Source organism: Sturnus vulgaris, chromosome 4 (genome assembly GCF_052056855.1).
Source record: "Sturnus vulgaris isolate bStuVul1 chromosome 4, bStuVul1.hap1, whole genome shotgun sequence".
NCBI lineage: Eukaryota > Metazoa > Chordata > Aves > Passeriformes > Sturnidae > Sturnus > Sturnus vulgaris.
In genome coordinates this window covers 70,868,541-70,887,920 of record NC_142246.1, presented here as the reverse complement: position 1 = coordinate 70,887,920, position 19,380 = coordinate 70,868,541, and the positions used below count along the sequence as shown (strand labels likewise).

The window sequence follows — 19,380 nt, the reverse complement described above, 5'->3', positions numbered from 1 at the left end:
ACAAGGAATTAATGTAAAATACTGGGGACTTGAGTCTTCCAACACATAAAATAAGTTATGTCCAGCACAAAGTGTGTTAAAATGTTACTTTCTAATTGAATGCACTAGAACTACCAAATAATGCATGAATAATGTCTAAAAAATAAAAGTACATCTAAAACTCCATGCTTTTGGAGGAAAATCAAATAAAACAGGAGTGAGACTTCATTCCAGTAGAAGAGGTCAGTCTTATGTACTTGAATTTTTTTCTGACATGGATGTTCATAGAAGCATTTAGGTGGGAAAAGACCCCTAACATCACTGAGTCCACCTGTAAACCTAACGCTGCCACCTGTAGAATATTTCTCCAGCCCCCTGGAGTTCTTGGCTTTTCCACATTTACTATTTTTGTGCTAAGACAGAAAACAGAGCTGATTATCTGCTGCTTTTACTCTGTAGATGAGATGTTTCTCAGTCATGACTTCTCAAGACTTACAGCCTTCCTGTGCTCCTGAGATCCAAGGATGCCCTCTTACCTTGTGTTTTATCCTTTCTGGGAAGCACCTAAAGGAAAATAAGAAACAGCAGTGATACATGAACAATTCACAGGTATGTAAAAGCTCTCTGTTAGACTTTCCATCCGAGCCTGCTTTGTTCCTGAAGCTGCACACTGTGGAGTTTGACTTCTACACTCTGTTGTGTAATGACTCTTTCCATCTGAGTGCATCATACTGCAGGAAGCTAATTGACTTTGACTCCTCTGCTCCTGTTCTCAGTGGGGGACGCCAGTTGTAATTCTCTTATTGATTGTTTAGAGCAATTAGCGGAAAACAAATTTTTCCAAAGAACAGATAATTTGGTTTTGTTGCTCTCCATCATTAAAGCTGCAATTTGTTATCTAAGAAACAATTTGTTATCTGGGAAAAAAATTAATAGGAAGCAGATTCTATCTGTTAATTAGCTGAAGAGAGACAGGTTACCTCATCATTAATGTCATCGGTAATTAGCGCTCTCGAGCTGCCACCATCTGCACCAGGGGCTGGCAGTCCCTCAGCAGCTTCGGATGCCAGGGCTGATTGTGCTTGTCTGTGCCAAACAATGGGCAGGCCCTGTGTGATGCCCCCATTTGTAAACAGTAGCTGGCTAATGTAATTTAACGGGACAGGTTTGTTATATCTGTGACTGCCACCCTGGGAAGGACACGGGACTTTAAACCTCCAGGGCAGTTCCCAGTCATTGGGTCACCAGCAGCAGGCTCAGAATGCCACTCTCAATTAATCGGGTTTCTGATGTCACGACTGTTTTTGTTTCCTTTTGGGACAAGGTTTGGAAAAGCAGTGTGGTCAAAGTGGCAGGACCTGTGCTCACATTCCATCAGCATCACAGCCCTCCATGATAACCGGCAGATAAACCCTGACTTTGGAGAGGCTTCTTAGTTGCTATTGTTGAGTAGGTAGTACCTTGTCCTGCTTCAGACTGAAAATTCTCTCTTACACCAGGTGAAATCTCTTCAAATAATAAAAAAGAAAAGCAGCCAGGGGAAAAGTGGGAATAATTTAGCAATATTTAGACTCTAGTCTTAGTGTTTTACTGACTTTTGCTTCTGTTCTTCAGTTTGATTTTGTAGTTTTGTTTTGAGGAGAAGTTCTAACAATTCTCACTGCTTGATAAATATGCCTATGAGGGTCACAGAATCTTCAGATCTCACATGCAAGGGATTTGAAGGCTTATGTAAGAATGGCCGTGCTTAAGTTTGTATAAAGTTATTATAAAGTAAATGATTTCACATGTGGGTGGTTAGGAGGTTGTTTGTTTAGTACTTTTGCATTGGTGCTCTTCTATTCCATGCATTCAGTCAGGTGGATGATACATACACAAGTGCAGGTGGAAGTTAAATGCTCTCTGTGGCACATGCTTTTAAGCCTACACTAAGGTATATTACTTTAGATATTATGGAATTTCTAATTAGGGAATATATATTAATTGAGCTTATTGCTGAAACCTGAATATTCTCTTCTTAAGGGCCAGTGGAGCACAAAGCTGTTAAAAATGTGAGTTGTCACTGACGTTGTAGAAAAATCCATTTTAGGTTTGTAAGGGGGAGTACAATTTCCAAGGCACTGCCAGATGTTTGTTTCTGATGCACGAAGCCTGAGTACCAGTCTCTTCTTCTGATTGTGAGAATATGGACTTGCCATTGGAAACCCTGGATTAGTCAAAGGTAAGAGGAATCAGGAATTTCAGTGGCACTATGATGCATTTGTAAAGATCTGGTGTTAGCAAGAGGTGCAGTTGGATTAGATGGTCTCTTAAAAATGGACAGGAATAGGTCATTGGAGCAATAGCAAAACAGGGAAGAGTGAAGGACACTAAGAAAGCTGTGATGTCTCAATATGAAGCCCCTCTTGCAGGAGAGGTTCTGGATGTGTAGATATGTCCATGTACATACATAATTTGTCAGGTGAATAATATAAGGAAGGAAATGAGTCACAGGATATTCCTATTTTCTTTTTCATTACATTATTTTTCTGAAATGTTTATTTACAAAAGGTGGTTTGCACTCACGTACTGATCCAAAGCATCTTGAATCTAAATATTCTTTTTTTTTTGTTTCAATACATTTTAGGCCCAGGCATCTTTTCCAGTGCCTTTTGCCTTAATTTATGGCATGCAAATTTTTACAGAACTTGCTGCCATAAGAAATCATCATCATACACTAAGGAAGGAATAAACATGCCATGAAAAAGTCAGGTGTTTGGTATCCAATAGGAATGGCAATCTGTTTATAAGAATCTTTGGTTCTTCCATTTAGTTTTGTGTCATTTCAGTAAGTTTTTTCCATGTGGTGTGCCAATTTGTGTATTACAGAATATAATTTTTAATACACAAGTTTATCCTGTGGTATTGGTGGATCAATACAGAAGACAAAGTCATTTTAACTTTGGGATTAGAGGAGGAAAAAGAGGTTTTATTGCAGTGTAGGCATGTTCTAGAGTACAATTGTAACCTCTCAGTCACTTTTCATAGCTAATGTGGAAAAACATCACAGATCCTAAAGTTAAATGTGATGCCAATACTGTAAATCCAGTGTAAGGATTTATTGTATCGCTGAGCTCTTTAAAATGTTAACATTCCTTGGCTTCACTTGGAAGCATTAACTAATTCCAGGTGAGTCACCTCAGACAACAAAACCCACTGTTGGTAGACTTCTATCAGGCAGGGCATGAGGTAACAATTCTCAGGGGGCACGTGTGGATGTGAGAATATTTTGTTACTGTGTGGTTACCAGCATTCCTTTATTTCTCATTAGTTTATACTGCACTCTGTTACATGAAAATTAATTTCTGTTAACGTCTACAGTCAGGTAATGTACACATATCACTTAATGAACATAATATACCTTCAAATATTAAATTACAGCCTTTCTGCCTCCCAGGCACACTGTCAGACTTGGTGGTATAAATTAGTATGTAATGCTGCACAGCTAACAAATTCCTTTTAGCCAAGAGAACTGAAAGCAGCTCCCAGAGGCAGGGCTGGAGTCTTCTACTGGAGGCTACTGAAATCAATAGAAAGGCTTATAATGACTTTATTAATTGCTAAAATAAATGGAAGACAAAGGTCTGTGGAGAAAACAAATTAGGGAGTCAGGTTATACTTCTGCATTAGAAGGTGAAGCTCTTCTTGGAGATAAGCAAGTGTTTCATCATTGATGGCCTTATTAACTGTTGTAAGTAGCACTTTGTATATATTTAGATATACATTTGTATAGATTTAGCTGTTTTCAGGCATAAACCACATCCATCGTTTGTACTTGAGCTAAAGAGCAAAGCTTGGTGTTGTCATTGTCATTAGAAGAGATGAGAGCCTGAAGTACAGGGGCTAAAGCCATCTCAGGTGTCCCAGGTTTCCCACCTGGCCCATGGATTGTGCTTCCTGGCAGGAGTGAAGGTGATGAGAAGTGAGCAGTCCCTTTAGATTAAACAACTAAGAGACTAAACAATCCGTGATAGCACTTTCATTCAGAAAAATAGAATGTAATCATAGAAGATTATTATAGATTGCAAAGTTCAATTAAGAGAGGTCAGCCTAAACGTGCCTTATTTTATTTGTGTATGTGATTATCAGTGGTCAGATGTAATTACTTAGTTCTCAAATTGCAGTTCTAGAAAATTGGTTAAATGTCACTGTAAATTGCAGATTTTAAAAAAGTAATTATTACATATTTCTTGATTATTTTTAGCTTAAGGGGGTGTTTTTGTCTGGTGATGCAAATCAAAGCTTAAAATAATCAGAAGTGACTCAGAACATGCTCAAAATACCCATTTAATTTTAGCAAGACTTGGACCTGACTGTAGGAGCAGAATTGTTTTAGCACGTACACAAAACCTGGCAGTTGTCAGAGTCTTACATAGATGCCATGGCAAATTAAAATTTAATAACAAAAATACTGCTCCTTCTGACAAATGAGCAAAGTGATGTCAAATAACATCACTGAATACTCCTAAAAACTACATGAGCTCCATTATAGGCAGATAAAATCTGAGATCTAACTTTTTTTTTCACCCACAGCTTTCTCCTTGCCCTTCACAGCTTGTTTTTTTGTTTGGGTTTCTTGGTGTTTTTTTGGTTTGGTTTGGTTTGGTTGGGTTTTTTTGTTTGGTTGGTTTTTTGTGCTCTTGTTGGATATATCTTCAGATTTATTGTATCAACAGTCAACTTCTGAGATTCTTTTGAGTCATGCTGGCACTGGCATTTTTCATCTGTAAAGCTGTCCAGGACCCTTCAGCATAACCCTCTTCTGGCAGTGCTGGCTATCATATCTGAGCAAAAGCAGTTCAGGTTTCATGGTGCCTACTGATACTTATGGGGATCCAAAAAAGAAACCATGTTTGCCCAGAATGTTGTAGCATATCCCAAATGCAGCAAAGGGGTTGTGTGTCTGAATCCTTCATCCAGCACAGCTGCTGGAGGTAAAGCAGAGCTGGGACAAAGCCAACATCATGCAGCCAGAGCTAAGCTGTGAACTGAGGAAAAGAGAGGTGTGGTAAGGATGGCCACTGATAAAAATGCACTGAAGTGAACAGAAGTGTAATTGCAGCAGGATTGCATCCTTAGGAAAACTTTCTTTTCACCTTCTTTGACCACAAGCTGTGAAGCTTCACTCTCTTTCTCCCCTTCATATCATGAAACATGTTAAAGAGTTACACCCCACCAAAGTAGAAAAATATTTAGAAAAAAGGTACTGGGTCTTCTTTCAACCTCCTTTCTGCTGGGAAAGCTTGGCCAACAGGGATGTGGAGACACCACTAGTATTGACTTGTGAGTTGAGAAAATTAGCAGGGGTTTGTTTGTTTGTTTGTTTTAATGGTTGGATCATAACAAACAATTTGATTTTGGATACAGACCCCTGTTTTGTACATATAGCCCCACCTAAAATGTGCTTTTTTTGATATGAGCCAGAGCTGTGCCCTTGAGTCAGAAGAAACTTGCCTTGGGTCCTGGTGGACCTGAATTAGCCAGCAGACCCTCACTTTATTGACATCTTGGTGAGATAGAGAACTGCTTTCTCTTTTTGCCAGCTTTATTAGCTTAAATAATTAAAGTTTAGAACGTCACAATCACTCCTCAGTGATAAAGGGACGTTTTGTTTTAGCTCATGTTCTTTGAGGTGGGTGATTTTTTAACAGCAACTTGAGGTGGACAGTTTCAAAAGTGCAGCTCTTGGAAAATTTCACCAAATTCTCAGTGCAACAGGCATGCTTATTTTTGAATGTTAGACTTATAACTCAGTATTATTTTCAATTCTTGGAGAATGTTGGGCTTTTTTTTTGTTATTTTTGTTTGGGTTTTTTTTTAATGGGGTTGATCTGATATAGGAAAAGAGAAAAATGTTTCCAGTCTAGATTGCATATGCAAACAGGAACGGAAATTGCCTGCAGAGCCTTCATGCTTCAAGTGCATTGTGTGATTCTTTTGATATTCAGCCACGAACACATTCTGTGTAATATTCCACTCCTTTTGTTTCATGGTATCAAATGAAGACTGAGACATTAAAAACAGGGCTTAAGAGAAATGAAAAATGTCAGTAAAAGCAGCTGATGAAAACCTTATTAAACAGCTATGCTTGTCAGGCCGTGTTCCTTCTGTAATGTATATGTTTGTAATAACTGCTCAGAATTCTGCAGGGACCTATAAGTAATGAACAAAATTGGTCAAGCAAAAAAGAGAAGTTATTGGAAACTTGAATGCTGTTGAGTCCCATAATATGCAAACTGTACATCTGCATAAAATAGACCTGTGCCCTGCTGGTAGGTTTTATATTATTCCCCTTGTATGCATCAATTTGTTTGCAGGGTTGAGTTTACTCTGGTAAATGTTTTATGGTGAGAATTATGTTCTCAGTTTCTACAAGCAGCCAACAGTCATTGTCAATGTCAATAACAGGGTAAAAAGTAAAACTGAAGGTGACAGGCAGTGTCTCCAAGGAGAAAGGTGCCCCTTTACCTAGAGTGGAAAGTTTCTGGTGTTAATATATTTTTCCCAGTGGAAGAACAAAATGAGGAGGGCAGAGAATGATCAAAGCATTGCAAATGCCATGTGAAGGAAGCTACAATGTGGAATCAAGTCAAGGGACACCACTTGAAGAGTTAGGCTGTACAAAAGACACGAAAGAAGGAAAACAAAAACATTGACAAACTCTAGTGAAGGGCATCTATTAATTTGCCTAGAAAGAAAAAAACTAAAGAGGTGTAAAGAGAGTCTAAAATTGGTAAAGAAACAAAACCTGTTGACTTGGAGCAAAAGTTGCCCAAAAGGTGTAATATACCAGAGTACTGAAAATTACTTGCTTGAAACTCCTAGAGTAATGTGAATAATAAGTGAAAACAGAAACCTGTGCTCAGCAAAGTTTTGAGATAGGACAAGCATGTTTTACTAGAGCCTCAGACTCTTTCTTGGTTCTGCTCTGTCAGAAGATGGTGCTTGATCTGAGAGAGCTGCCTTGAGTAAACCTGATGATAGGAAACTGGGTGAAACCATGGAGCTAGACAAGTTACAGTGAAAAGTAGAATATTTCCTTGCCTTTAGCAATACAACATAGGAGAAGGTTGGACAGATGGAGGGATATGGGAGAGGAGGTTACTGGATTGCAAAGATGTTGCTCTTTTGGAGCAAGTGCTCACTCCTCTGGATGGACTGCTTGGCATGGGGAATGCAGTGCCTGTCAGATTCCTGTGCATGTGGTCTTGAAGTGCCCCCCTGGACTTCAGCCACGGGCTTTTTGAAAACATGGTGTTATAGGATCTGCCTTCACAGAACTCCCTTGCCAATAAATAGACTTTATGGGGCTTACTCTGGGAGTAGATGATGATTTATGTGCTCAATAATCTTTCTTCTGCCCTGTGGAGAAATCTTTGGACTGGCCAGCAGGCCTAGAATCAGGGAGGGTGCTAGGCTGCTGCTGGAGTGAAGATTTTATACTGAAATACTTGATTTTGGTTTTGGTCCTGCCATCATCAATATCAGCTTTTTTTGTTTGTTTGTTTCTTAACCCATGCGAGACAGGGACTCACCTCACCTGCTTTTAGCCATTATTTCACATCTTCCTGTGGGCACTGGAGAGAGCCTGGACAGCTCAATTTCAATTATCTTAGAGTGTCAAAATCCTCTTTGCTTTATGAGCTGGAGCTCAAGTCTTTTTTACAGCCCAAGTGGTTTGTGAAAGACACTTTGACTGTGAATTCCCAGGAGAAAACAGAACTGACAGCATGAGAGCTTTTCCTCAGGTTTCTTTAAGTATTAATGAAAAAAATACAATCTGTTTTGCTTCAAGGTAAAGAGCAATATTTATACAACTAAACCCAAAGACATGACACAAAATACTATTTATTTTGTGGTCTGCAGAAAGAAAAATATCAAATGAACGTGTGTACTCTTTATTGTAACAGGCAAATTCTCAGAGTAATGCCATTTAAAATTCAAGTGTCCTCTGGTTTTAAATATCAATCTGACAGCCAGCAAATAAGTCTTAAATTTGGTAAATACTAAAGAGATGAAAATTAATTTCTTCTGCTTGTCTCATGGTTAGTCATCTGTAGCACCTTACAGACTCCTTTCATTCCTGCACAAAAGCTTATAATATATCACAGAATTAGCATCACAGGTGGCTTGTCAGTGAGACAAGAAGCTCAGCTTCAAGAATGACAGAGGTCTATTTTGTATTCCCTTAACAACTGTATAGTCTCCAGAAAGATGCAAATAGTTGAATTCAAATGGCTCTTAACATTCTTCTTGAGTACTGATACAGTAAGGAAATAATGTTATAAAAATTTATAATAAAAAGGTACATTGCATTCTCTGGGTTCTAAAGCTTTAATTTGTTAGCCACACAGGCACTGGGATGGGAGACTGGAGAGCAGTGTAAATGGATACCAGTCCAGGCACAGCCCAAGGAAAAGTACACATTGAAATAATGGTTTTCCATTTTTTGGAGGGTTAAACAGAGTATGCTTAACCTGAACCACACTCTTACAACCTGTGATGTAGAACCCTTGTCATATCTGAGATGTGCCAAGGCAATCTGGGAAATTAGTGACATGCAGGTGAAATGTGCAGCAGCACAAATGCAGCAGCTTTGATGCTCTTTTCACTTTGTCTCCCGTGTGCTGCTCTAACTTAAAATATTTTTGGAAGTTGAGTCTTCAGTGTTCAGTTCCAAAAATCTTAACAACTGGCAACAGATATCCAAAAGTGGCCTCAAAAGAGTACATGTGCTTTGACATATTTCTTTGTTCTTTTAAAGTAAGTGAAACAATTAGTCCAAATGAGGCACTTCATCACTGAAACCCAGAGGAATTTCTTGGCCGCTGCCAAATCATGAATAATAATAATGGTGCAGAAAAGGAGGAGTAGTCATGAGAGTAGATAATCTATGGGTGATGAATAAAAGCCGATTTCAAGGACTCTTGAGCTGAGTTAACTTCTACTGAAATGCTCAGTTTCTGTTTCAAAGTGTTCAGTAAGCCAAGAGTGTTCCAGTAGATTGTATGAGCTCCTGCAAAGCACTTCATGTACTCACTTCTGTCATAAAAAACTGATTATTCTCCAATTTCATGTAAAATGTGGTCAGTGGAGATCTTTATTAGTTGAAAGCATATTCACTGGCAAATGTAGCTTGAATTGTATAAGGACAAGCTAAGCTTTCTGCTTTTCTGCTTCCTGTTAGAGCCTGTTTATTTTATTTTGCAATTGTCTTGCCCATCTGCACCACATTTTTCTGTTTACTTGGCTTGCTGTCCTAGCTGACTGCACTTGTGCAGGGCACAGGTTGTGTCCTTGTGGCTGTTGGTCATGCTCACTTAATCTGCAGCTTTTCACCAGACAGAGCTTCATTCCTTCATTCCTGGTCAGCTTCAGAGGTGACCAATATTTTAAGAAAGTCAAATTTTTACCTTGTAAGAGAGCAGGCTGAAATACAGGGAAGTGACTTTGCATCCAGAATGTTGCAGGAAGAATGAAACAGAAACAGCAATGTGCTCCTTCAGCTCTTCCTGATCCCTATTTCAGAAATCTATGCATTTTAAGGAAGTTGTTAAATCAGGTGTTGTTTGATGAGATACAGATATCACAGATGAAATACAAATTTATCTGCCTACAAACAAGCAGCTCTCCTGTTGCTACTATGCATCTCATCTAAAGGACACAAATCATAATTCTTCACTCTTACTGTGTCCTTCATCCTTAAGGCTTCAATGGATGCTCAAGAATAGGAAATGTGGGAAAGGTGGAGAGTCTCAGGACACTTTCTCAGGACAGTGTCTACACTTGTCCCCTGCTTGTATTTTAGGTGTAATTGTGTGGTTGGGTCACACAATGGAGCAACTCAGTTGCTCTGTCTCTGTGTGTGCCCACATGGAAGTAGTCAGACTATGGCAACCCCGGTGTTTCCAAGGTACAGGATGCCATTTTGCTGCTAAAGGCTGTTACTGAATTATATCCTGGTGCACAAAGTGTCCCCAGGATCTGCTCCCCAGTTCCCCAGCAGATGCTGCAGGTGGAACCCACTGCTTTGGTAAACTGCAGGAGGGAAGAGTTTGGTCTGTTCAAAAAGTACAGTAGAGTGCTCTTTGCAGCTTCCCACATGCATAATCCTCATAGCCTTCTTTTGTGGAGTAAAGGAGATTAATTTTAGAAACCGTGGATTTTACAGATCCCAGGATATTTACCCTAATGATTATTTTGCTTTGAGTAAGTGGGCTCTCTGGCTGACTTTAGGGGAATTAGATCACAGACATATTAACAGCTACACCCCAGCTAAAGTGTGCACCACTAGGGATTGTCTTCAAGCCCAATAAGCTTGCTATTATTTCCTATCTTAAAATCTGTGCTAAGTAATAAAAAAATTTAAAAGGAAGGGGAAAAAAAAGTTGAGGTCACACTGCTGCTACAGTCTCGTTGATAAACCAGATGGAAAACACAAGCTAATCTGTAAAAAAAAAAACTTCTAAAAATGATACATGAATAATCTTGGACATGAAAGAATATTTTTAAAGCCCCACAGCCTCTGCATTTTGATATCTTAGAGGTGGGCAAACAGAAAGGTGCTTTTTTGGCAACTGCTCCTTTTCTGAGAAGTCTATAACCCCCTTTTAATTCTGTGCATGCAGTTAAGTCTCATTGTTGCCACGGCCAGTTGAGGTGTGCTTTTATCGACTTGGGAAGAGTGAATGAAATCCTTGTACCTTAATCCCTCCCAAGAACCACGATGTGTGATGCTGGCAGGACAGAAAGGGACTGTGCATTCCTGCCTTGGGCTTTTACTGGCCTGAGAATCCTAAGGAGCTGTGCAGCTGGAAGCTTCTTCCTGTTGGGTTTCCTTGCATGTCCTCACTGGGTGGCTACACAAGAGCTCTGTATACTCTGAAGTCCTTCTTGCTTTTAATACAACTTACCCCAGGAGGGCTTGGGTAATCCTGGATGTTGCAAGTAACTGAGTGGTGCCATGTTTAATTATAATTGATTGGCGTTTTGGAGCAAAATTTTATTAATTAACAATAGAATTTCTCTTGGAAGCAAGATCCTTATCAAAGAAATTTATTTTCAGATGAAGATAGTTCTGCAATTCTTAAAATTTAAAAAATTTATTTTAATTTATTATATGTCCTTTTTTTCATGTGTTTTCATGTTTCTCCTCTAACCATATAGCCAATTGTGAAAACTGACTTCCCCCAAGGTGAAATGGGAAGGAAACAGTTGCTGGATTGCCGGAAAGAAAGATTTAAAGATTCTTCAAGTGCTAAAACAAAAAGGTGAAAGACTTGGGAATGGGGAAAGAAAACTTGAATTAAAGTGAATTGCAAGTGGGAGAAACTGTGTGGAAATTGTTAAGTTGCTTTCAAGCCGTTCTACCATTTTCTCTCAGCAAACCACAGTATCAAATTGTCAGCATAGTTCTAATGTCTCTTTCACATTTCAGGGCTATGGAAGAGAGATTCCAATTTGTATTTACTTCTTAAGACTTAGAGACGTGCCTTTCCCTGGTAAATAGAGATTCAGTGATGCACTTTGTCTTTTTCAGCTTTCCCAGCAGGAAGACCTCTGGCTGTGGTGTTTGCATTTCAGAGCCTTTCCACCTGTTTTTGATACACTGGATGAAATAGATCAGTAAGTAACATGACTTTGATAAAAGTAATGTTGTATGTAGTCAGGAGTTATTGAGTAACTGAATTTTCAGTTCAATTTGAACAAATCTGTGGCTAATAGTACCCAAGAATTAACAGACTATTAACTCAACACTCATCAGCATTTATATGCTAGCAGATGAAAATGTTTCCCATGTGAACTGGGTGCTGTTCTGTTCAGAAATAGGTGTTTAATATTTTTGCAGTAGATTCATGTTGAGCCAGGGCACTGGCTGGGGGAACTGTGCTGTGTTATTATCTTACTCAAAAGTTTGCTGTTCCAATGGGAACATGTTTTTGTATTCAAGGCCATCCTACCACCCTCTCAGTTATCAACAGAGGAAATAGGGTCAAATAATTCCATCCTCTGTTCAAAATACCTTTCAGAGAGTATTTTAATTCTGATCCTGAAGAGACTGAACAACTTGGTTAATTCTGACCATTGCACATGAGCAGAGAAGTCAGTTTGAGGCCTGCCTATTTGGCATGAAAGAAGAACTGCAACAATACATGTAAATGTTTAATTTCCATCTGGGCTGATCCAATTAGGTCATATTGGCATCTTCTCATTCATTAGAAAGAGGAGCCCAGCTCAGTTAACCTGAGTGCTCAATCTGAATAATTGTCCTGAAATGAGGATCAGAGGCTTTTGTTTTTCCTTACATTCTCTAAGTTATACACTGTAGCAGCTGTAAGAAATTGGATTTAAGTCCTACCATGGTTTGGAGTATTTTTTTCTCCATCTCTGCTGTTCATGCAGCACTAAATCTTTTGGCCAGCGTTCCTCAGAAGATGAGAGGAGAAAGGAATGGTGCAGACCAAGAAGGTGAAGTACTTTAATGTCCTGTATGGCATGTTCTTCTTCTGTCTTTACTTTCCTGATTATAATAATGACAAAATTGTTGGGCTCTTCAGATAAAAATGTGTTTCAAGCTCTTGGAAAGTTCCTGGTTTTATCACTATTAATTGCTTCCAGTGGGACTAAGCTTTAGTAAAGGCAAGTCTTCACATCATCAGGGATTAATTAGGAAAAAGTGCAAAGAAAAGAGAAGTGGAATGAAAATTGTTCTTACTGTACTTAATCCGGTATTATCTAAGGAGAATTTTTTTTATTTTTCATTTTTCTGTTAGCTGTCCTGTTTACAAATGTAGGTGGACTATGCTGTGTCCAAGCTCTGAGTGAGAAGAAATAGGAAAACACTGCTGTAAAGAACCAGAAAAACAGCATCGTTTTTGTGAGGGAATCTCAGCCATTTTACTTGTAGTGGAATCATGAATTCTCTGTGTAATTAAGTGACAAGCTTGTAGTGTTCCCATACCCATCTGTGTAGGAATTCCTTGCATTAACCTGCAGAGGCACAGCTTAAGCTGGCCAATAGTAAGAGACCATCCTTGGTTTATTTTTCCTTGGAGACTTCTACACTACACAAGTTTTCTATTTGACCTTTGCATTTTCTTCTGAGGACAAGGGGTTGAAGTCTGCAGGATAACCAGAAATACCCAACATGGCTCTGGAGAAAACCCACGCTGCTTTTGAGCACCAGGAGGAGTAAACATCTGGGGATCATTTGATCATTTGAAACTGTAGCTGCTCAGTCACTATGGAAGACATGAAAGAAGCAGTTAATGTTTCTTTTCTGGGTTGGGAATTGATCTTTATCACCACTTTCCCTAACCTGTATTAATAACAATCACCAGGGACAGGAGAAGCACGCAGACTTTAAAAGGCAGCAGTAGTTGCCCTAGGTCACGGAAGTAAAGGAGGAATTTGGATCTGAGTTTTTCTTGTTTTCTATCCAGCAATATGAACCTCTTTTGTTGGAAGTAATTTTTGTGTGAAGTTTGACTGCAGCTTCTGAGGATATATAAAAATAAATCAAGTTAACAAGAAGAAGGAAGAAAAAAATCTCTCCTTAAAGGCCTCAAAAATTATTTCTATGCTATACTTAAAAGAACTGTAAATTTTTTCTTTTTTTTTGCCAGGCCTTACAATTTTTAATTTAAGGTAGAAATATATGAGAAGGTGGTTCTTGCTTCCTATAACATTTGTTCTAATATTTTCTGTAACCTTTATTGAATTAATGCCTTTACCACGGACCAAGTTGTTTCAGGAGCTGTTCCATCTGCCACTCAGAATTCCATTCCCATCAGTAGAATGAAGCCTTTCTAGAATTTTCTTTTCATGCAGAGCCACAAGATTGAAGGGAAAACTCCATGGGAATTTTTTTAGGGGTGCAAATGAAAATTGAGGTTTATGTTGTGAAATTATTACTGAGAGAAGTGTGAGGTGCTGCTTTTGCTGATGTAGTGGAATAATGCAAGTACCAGTTTAAAATTTTACAGGTTCCTCCAGCTGGAACACGAACTAAAACGTTGCCATCTCAACAACCTAGCACTCCCCACGGGTCTCTATGCACCTTGGAGATGCTGGCTTAGAAGAATTTTCCTTTCCTTAACTTTGGGAAGGTAGTAATACACAGATATAAAAAGCAATGCAAGATATTCATAATGAGGGAGATTTTGTAAACTTTTTTTGACTACTTTTATATGGACTTGTTCTGCACAACTATGGCAAGGCAGACTTCCAAAGCAGTCTTGCTGCTGTTAGATATTAATGGTTGAATCCCCTGTAATGCTTTGAAAGGGTACACTTGTATGGATAATAAAGTAGTTACTTTCCTTGTTCACAGATTGTTTTTGTGAGGAATAGAACTACAAAAGCATTGCTTCCCACAAGACAGAAACGAGGCCCACTTATCATCCTTTCTTCCAAACAGGCTATTCCTTTGTTGCACCTGGAAAGAATGCCAGAATCCCAGTTGATACAAACTGGATTTCAGTGAAGTCAGAGGGGAACATGAGATCATCGAAGGAACAGACCACATAGAAACCCTACAGCACAAATTAAAGAAATGTTCTTATCTGTCACAGCCTAATTGGCTGGAGCCTACTGTTTTACATATCAGATGTCTCCCTGCTGCTCAGAGAATCTTGAGTGAAGTAAATCTGTGCCAGAAATAATTTCTCCTTGCATGTGTCCATAGATCACAGGGTGGCCTGCTTCCTATCCACTGCAAGCTTCACACTGATTTAAAGAGGGCACTTGAGCATCTCTGCTGAAGGACAAAGTGCTTGCAGAGTTACACACTTACTCCTCTTTGTTGGGTCACATGTGGGTGAGGGTTCTCTTAAGTGCTCAATTATTGTGGAAGTCACTTTAATGACTGCACACTGTAAAAGTTCAAGCAGTTCTATGTAATGCATGATGAACAATATGACTTCCAAATGTTCACATGTAATGCATGTCAGATTTCAGTTGGAAAACAAAACAAGCCTCTCAAGGTTGCAGTCTGCTCTTTAGAAGAGCCACATGTTGTAACCTCAGAACCTCAAAATATCAGCTGTTTTCTGTGCATGATGAGAGCAGTGGAATCTGTGCCATATTCTGTCCTTTGTTTCCTGGAATCTGGCTGCAGTAATGATCAGATGTGTGCTTCTGCCAAGTGCAGTTGGTGTTTGATCCACATCCAGACCCATGAACTGATCTGTGCTTTTTTTTTTTTTCCCCTCGTGGCATATCTCATTATGACATAGTTTTTGTACAGGGTGTAACAAAGATAAATGCATAAATAAGAAATTATATTTTCTATAATTCACCCATGATTGCTCTTTTATTACTTTTAGGCAACATGAAATTACCTCTAGACATCAAATGAGGTCAAGAACCACTGTACTCTCATATTGGCAGCCTTTTGTGAAGCATTTAAAATCAAAATACTCTGGACACATAAAGGAAGCAGATTTACATCTTCCTAGAAAGAAGAACAGAAGTGACCAGTCACTGTTGCCAGGAACATTCTGACTTTTTCAGAAGAACTTCTCAAGGAGCCCAGGTATTCTCATTTGTGTCCTTCAGCACAGATTCCATTTCAATTTCATTCCAATTTCCTATCCTATTTTATGTGTGTCTGTTTCTACTGTTCTTATCCACTGCTGGTGCCTTCTTTATCATACACTGTGTTAATTTTTTTACATTATCACACTGTGGGTATAAGTTACCACAGTAAACTGAGCCTGAGCCATTCAGGAAGTGCTTCCCTGTCTTTTCTGGCTCTGGCTTTTTCTTCCATCCAGGCAATGGCACACAGGAAGCAGGCAGAGCTAAAGGCAAGGATAGCAGCTGCCTCAGCTGTCAAACACTGGTTTGTATTCATGAGTTATACACCACTTCAGTCAAGGAAAAGTTCCAAGTAAGTATCATTAAATATGAAAATGGGAAGGCCTGGTTGAACCACTCAGATGTCTCCAATTGGATGTCTCAGAATTATTTCTTTGCAGGTGAACTTATTTGGATGAGAAATAAACCCTCTAGCCCTCAAGTTTAGAATTTTCTCAAAATGTGATTTTACTGAGGATTGCAATATTTCTTGAGAAGTTTATAGAAAGGTTTAGATTTGTGTTTTTTCTGCACCTACAGAAACGTCATGATCTGTTCCGAAGCAAATCAGCTTCCTGGGAGTTTTACAACTATTCAGGTTAGTTTCATGGAAGTTCTGTGGAATATTGCCATCAGATAAATAGACCAACAACACAGAAACAAGGTATTTGAATATTGCACTTGGAAACAAAACATTTTATATATTGAAATGAAATCGTATGTATGCAATTTTATTTAATAGAACATTATTGTGATTATAGGTAAAGGTGTCCAATAGGGTGAAGGAAAGGCTTGAAAGTGTTTTTATTTAACTGTTTGCTTATGGTGTGGTTGGTATAAATTTCTTTTGTTAGTTTATTAACAAGGGTGGGGAGAGGCAAAGTAATGGAAGATTAATTTAAATCCAGCTCAGAAGAATTAGACACAGGAGAGCAACTCCTAGGTATCTGGCACATATCAGCATTTTATTTGATTGTAACAAAAATTTTACACATGTGTTCATAAAACACATTTGTTTGGTTTCCTTTTGAGTTTCACAGTTTGTTCTTTTTGTTAAAGCCTGTGGTAGGTCAGGATTAGTGCTGGCAACTTCCTTTGCTAATGACCTCATAGACTTTTTAAACTCAGGTCGATGCCTTTTTAAAAAGGGGCTTGAGGCTCTTCTAAGCAGCATTAAGATGACACACAGATGATACAAGAAATAACACTCCAAATTCTTAATACAAATCTATATTTATATTAAGAACTGCAATAAGCCTCAAAAGAATTATTTTTAAACTACTGCAAAGTGTATTTGGTGTTCATAGGAAAAACACTACATATTTATATGGAGGAAGTCTTTGTACATCCATCTCAGTGTTATATGTGAGATTTTTTTTAAAAATGCAGTGATTACAGGAATGTCACAGAACCTAAATCAGATGTTTTTAAAACTATTTAGTATCACTCAGGGTTTTCTGGTCAATCCTTCTCCATTTTAACAGAGAGGAAGGAACATGATTATCCCTTCTTTTAAGTAGGATTTTGGAATTTATGAACTGGTTGCTTGCTTTCTGTATTTAAAGGTGGCCAACAGGGTGGTAGAAGGATTTGTCAGTGATCTTGGCATGAACCTCAGGGATCTGTGCACCAGGGAAATTTCTGTCTAAAGCATTTGTGTTCTCAGACATCTTGAAGGCATTTTCACACTACAGAGTTATTTTACTGGAGATCTTCTAGCCACTTATGTCAGTTTATCATAATCTGTAGAGAAGTCTCAAGCTTTGATTTCTGAAGTATTTTCCTAAAAATAAGAAAAAAATCTTGGACTGTAGCAGTGTAGGAACAAGCTCTTAGAATTTCTCCCTCGTGATAGACACAGGGCTGTATTTTCCATCCCATGCTCCTGAGCCCCAGTAAATGTTGATTTGTGTCCCACAAAGGCCCCCAGACTCAGAGCAAAGCAGGGACTAAAGGCATCAAAGGCCTTTTTGTCAAAATAAGGACAATGCTATAAACCAACCTTGTGTTAACCTACCAAAGAACAGAGGACAAGAATTCTGAATGCCAAAATATAGAGAGATGTGTGAAAGGGAAAACTTATACAAAAGTAGGCAGGCTGAATAAAACTATTTATCTTTAAGCCACACAAGTCATGGTAATTAAATTAGGTCAGGCTGGCTATAAAGCTACAAAAAGCAGGCTGTAACTAATTTAGAAAGAGACAGAGAAGACCTGAAAAGAAAACAGATTGACAGCCCCCTATTATTTTTTATCTAATCAAGACAACAAAATGTAAGAAAGGGAAAAAGAAGAAAAAAGGAAAATAAAAAGAAATCTCATGTTGATTTATTAAGATTTTCTCTCAAACCATTAGGAGAGACAAAAGCACGTAGTCACATCTTTGATGTGTGAAGGTTTGCACATTGTTCTTACTGCTAACTGAGGGTTACATGCATATTTTACCCTTGAGAAAAACAGAATAATTGAATACCTTAAAGTTCAGAAAGTGGTAAAAACCCCAAGAAAGAATAGCACAATTAGATCTTTATCACTACAGTACCATTGCACCGATTATTTCTGGGCATCCATATCATCTTCTGCTAAGTGAGGAGAAATCCTAAATATCTGTGAAAAGAGACAAATAGACTTTTAAATAAAACCTTTTCTTTGTAAATTCCACCTGCCAGTTTGTATAAACATCCTTTTTTGAAAATGATTTCAAGCATTTGCTTTGAATTTGAAAGTGACAGGCTGTATAGAGTATGAGAAATAACATTTTTGAACTTTAGAAGGGAAAGATCAGGACTTAATTTGTAGTGTGAATCCAGTCTCATTTAACAAGGTTTAAAATAATATTTTAGTTGATTTCTATAATCGTTTTCATTCTCCAATGATTAGAAAAATTAGCATTCTAAGACTGTCTGGAGGGTGAAGAGGAGTGTGTGAACAAAAAGGGGGAAGGGCACAGACAAAAAGCCCAGCTTGGTTTGTGTTGGTGTTTAATAGCAAACAACCCTTTCCCACCCTGCTTCTCTTTTATGCCTGTTGTAGTTTTAAGGAACTTCCGAAGATTTTCCAGCAGCAGGTGACACTCAGCCACTGCATTCATCTGAAATAAGAGACGAACTTTGCCCTGTGAAGAAAATATTTGAGGTTTCAACACAATTAAGGGTGGCCAATTCTCTGTGAAAATGGAAATTCCTTCCATTTTTCCAATAGGGTGAAGGTTTGACCCCAGTGAAGTCAATGGAACCTTCAGCCTCTTTCATTAAGACAAGAGGCATCCCTCGTCACATCTTGCATTTGCAAAAATGAAACCTGGAAAGGAAAGGAGAAACTGTTTCCTTGGGTATTGCCATGAGGTAACACCTTTTCCAGACACTGAGAGATGATCAGGGAAGATAGATAGACAAAAATGCAGGAAGTCAGAAAGGGGGAGCAGGCAGGGGAACAGCAGCATTGAGCATTTCTCCTCTGCTGCAGGAAAATGTGGTAGACAGAGCATAAGCAGAGTGGGGTTCTCATTTTCAGAGCTGAACTGACACCACCCAGCAGGTTTGTTTTTGTTTGAGAGAAGATGGAGCTCTTGCTCTCTGGCTTTGAAGCACACTCAAAGCTCCTCATCAATTGAAAGTCAGAATTGAACAAAAAATTGCAAAATTAATTAACAGAACTTCAGAGCATTAGCCCAGATTTTGGCCAAAACACAAAAGCTCCCTTAGTTGAGATCTTACTTAAGTCACCTTTTTGTGTGTTTCATGTTCAAGGGAACACAGTCCAGCTCGGAATATATCTGAGAGG

The 19,380-nt window shown here is 38.6% G+C and overlaps 1 long non-coding RNA gene across 2 annotated transcripts in view; it reads left to right on the top strand.

Annotated features, from left to right (window-relative positions):
* Positions 1-19,380, top strand: part of LOC148224088 (uncharacterized) — a 43,545-nt gene that overhangs the window by 15,299 nt on the left and 8,866 nt on the right. Inside the window, exons 2-7 of one of the 2 annotated variants that reach the window (XR_015803450.1) lie at positions 439-588; positions 11,558-11,643; positions 15,345-15,553; positions 15,795-15,910; positions 16,138-16,195; positions 18,799-18,941. This is a non-coding gene — a long non-coding RNA (uncharacterized LOC148224088). The remainder of the gene's footprint in view (positions 1-438; positions 589-11,557; positions 11,644-15,344; positions 15,554-15,794; positions 15,911-16,137; positions 16,196-18,798; positions 18,942-19,380) is intronic. The other variant, XR_015803451.1, reaches the window with a different exon arrangement.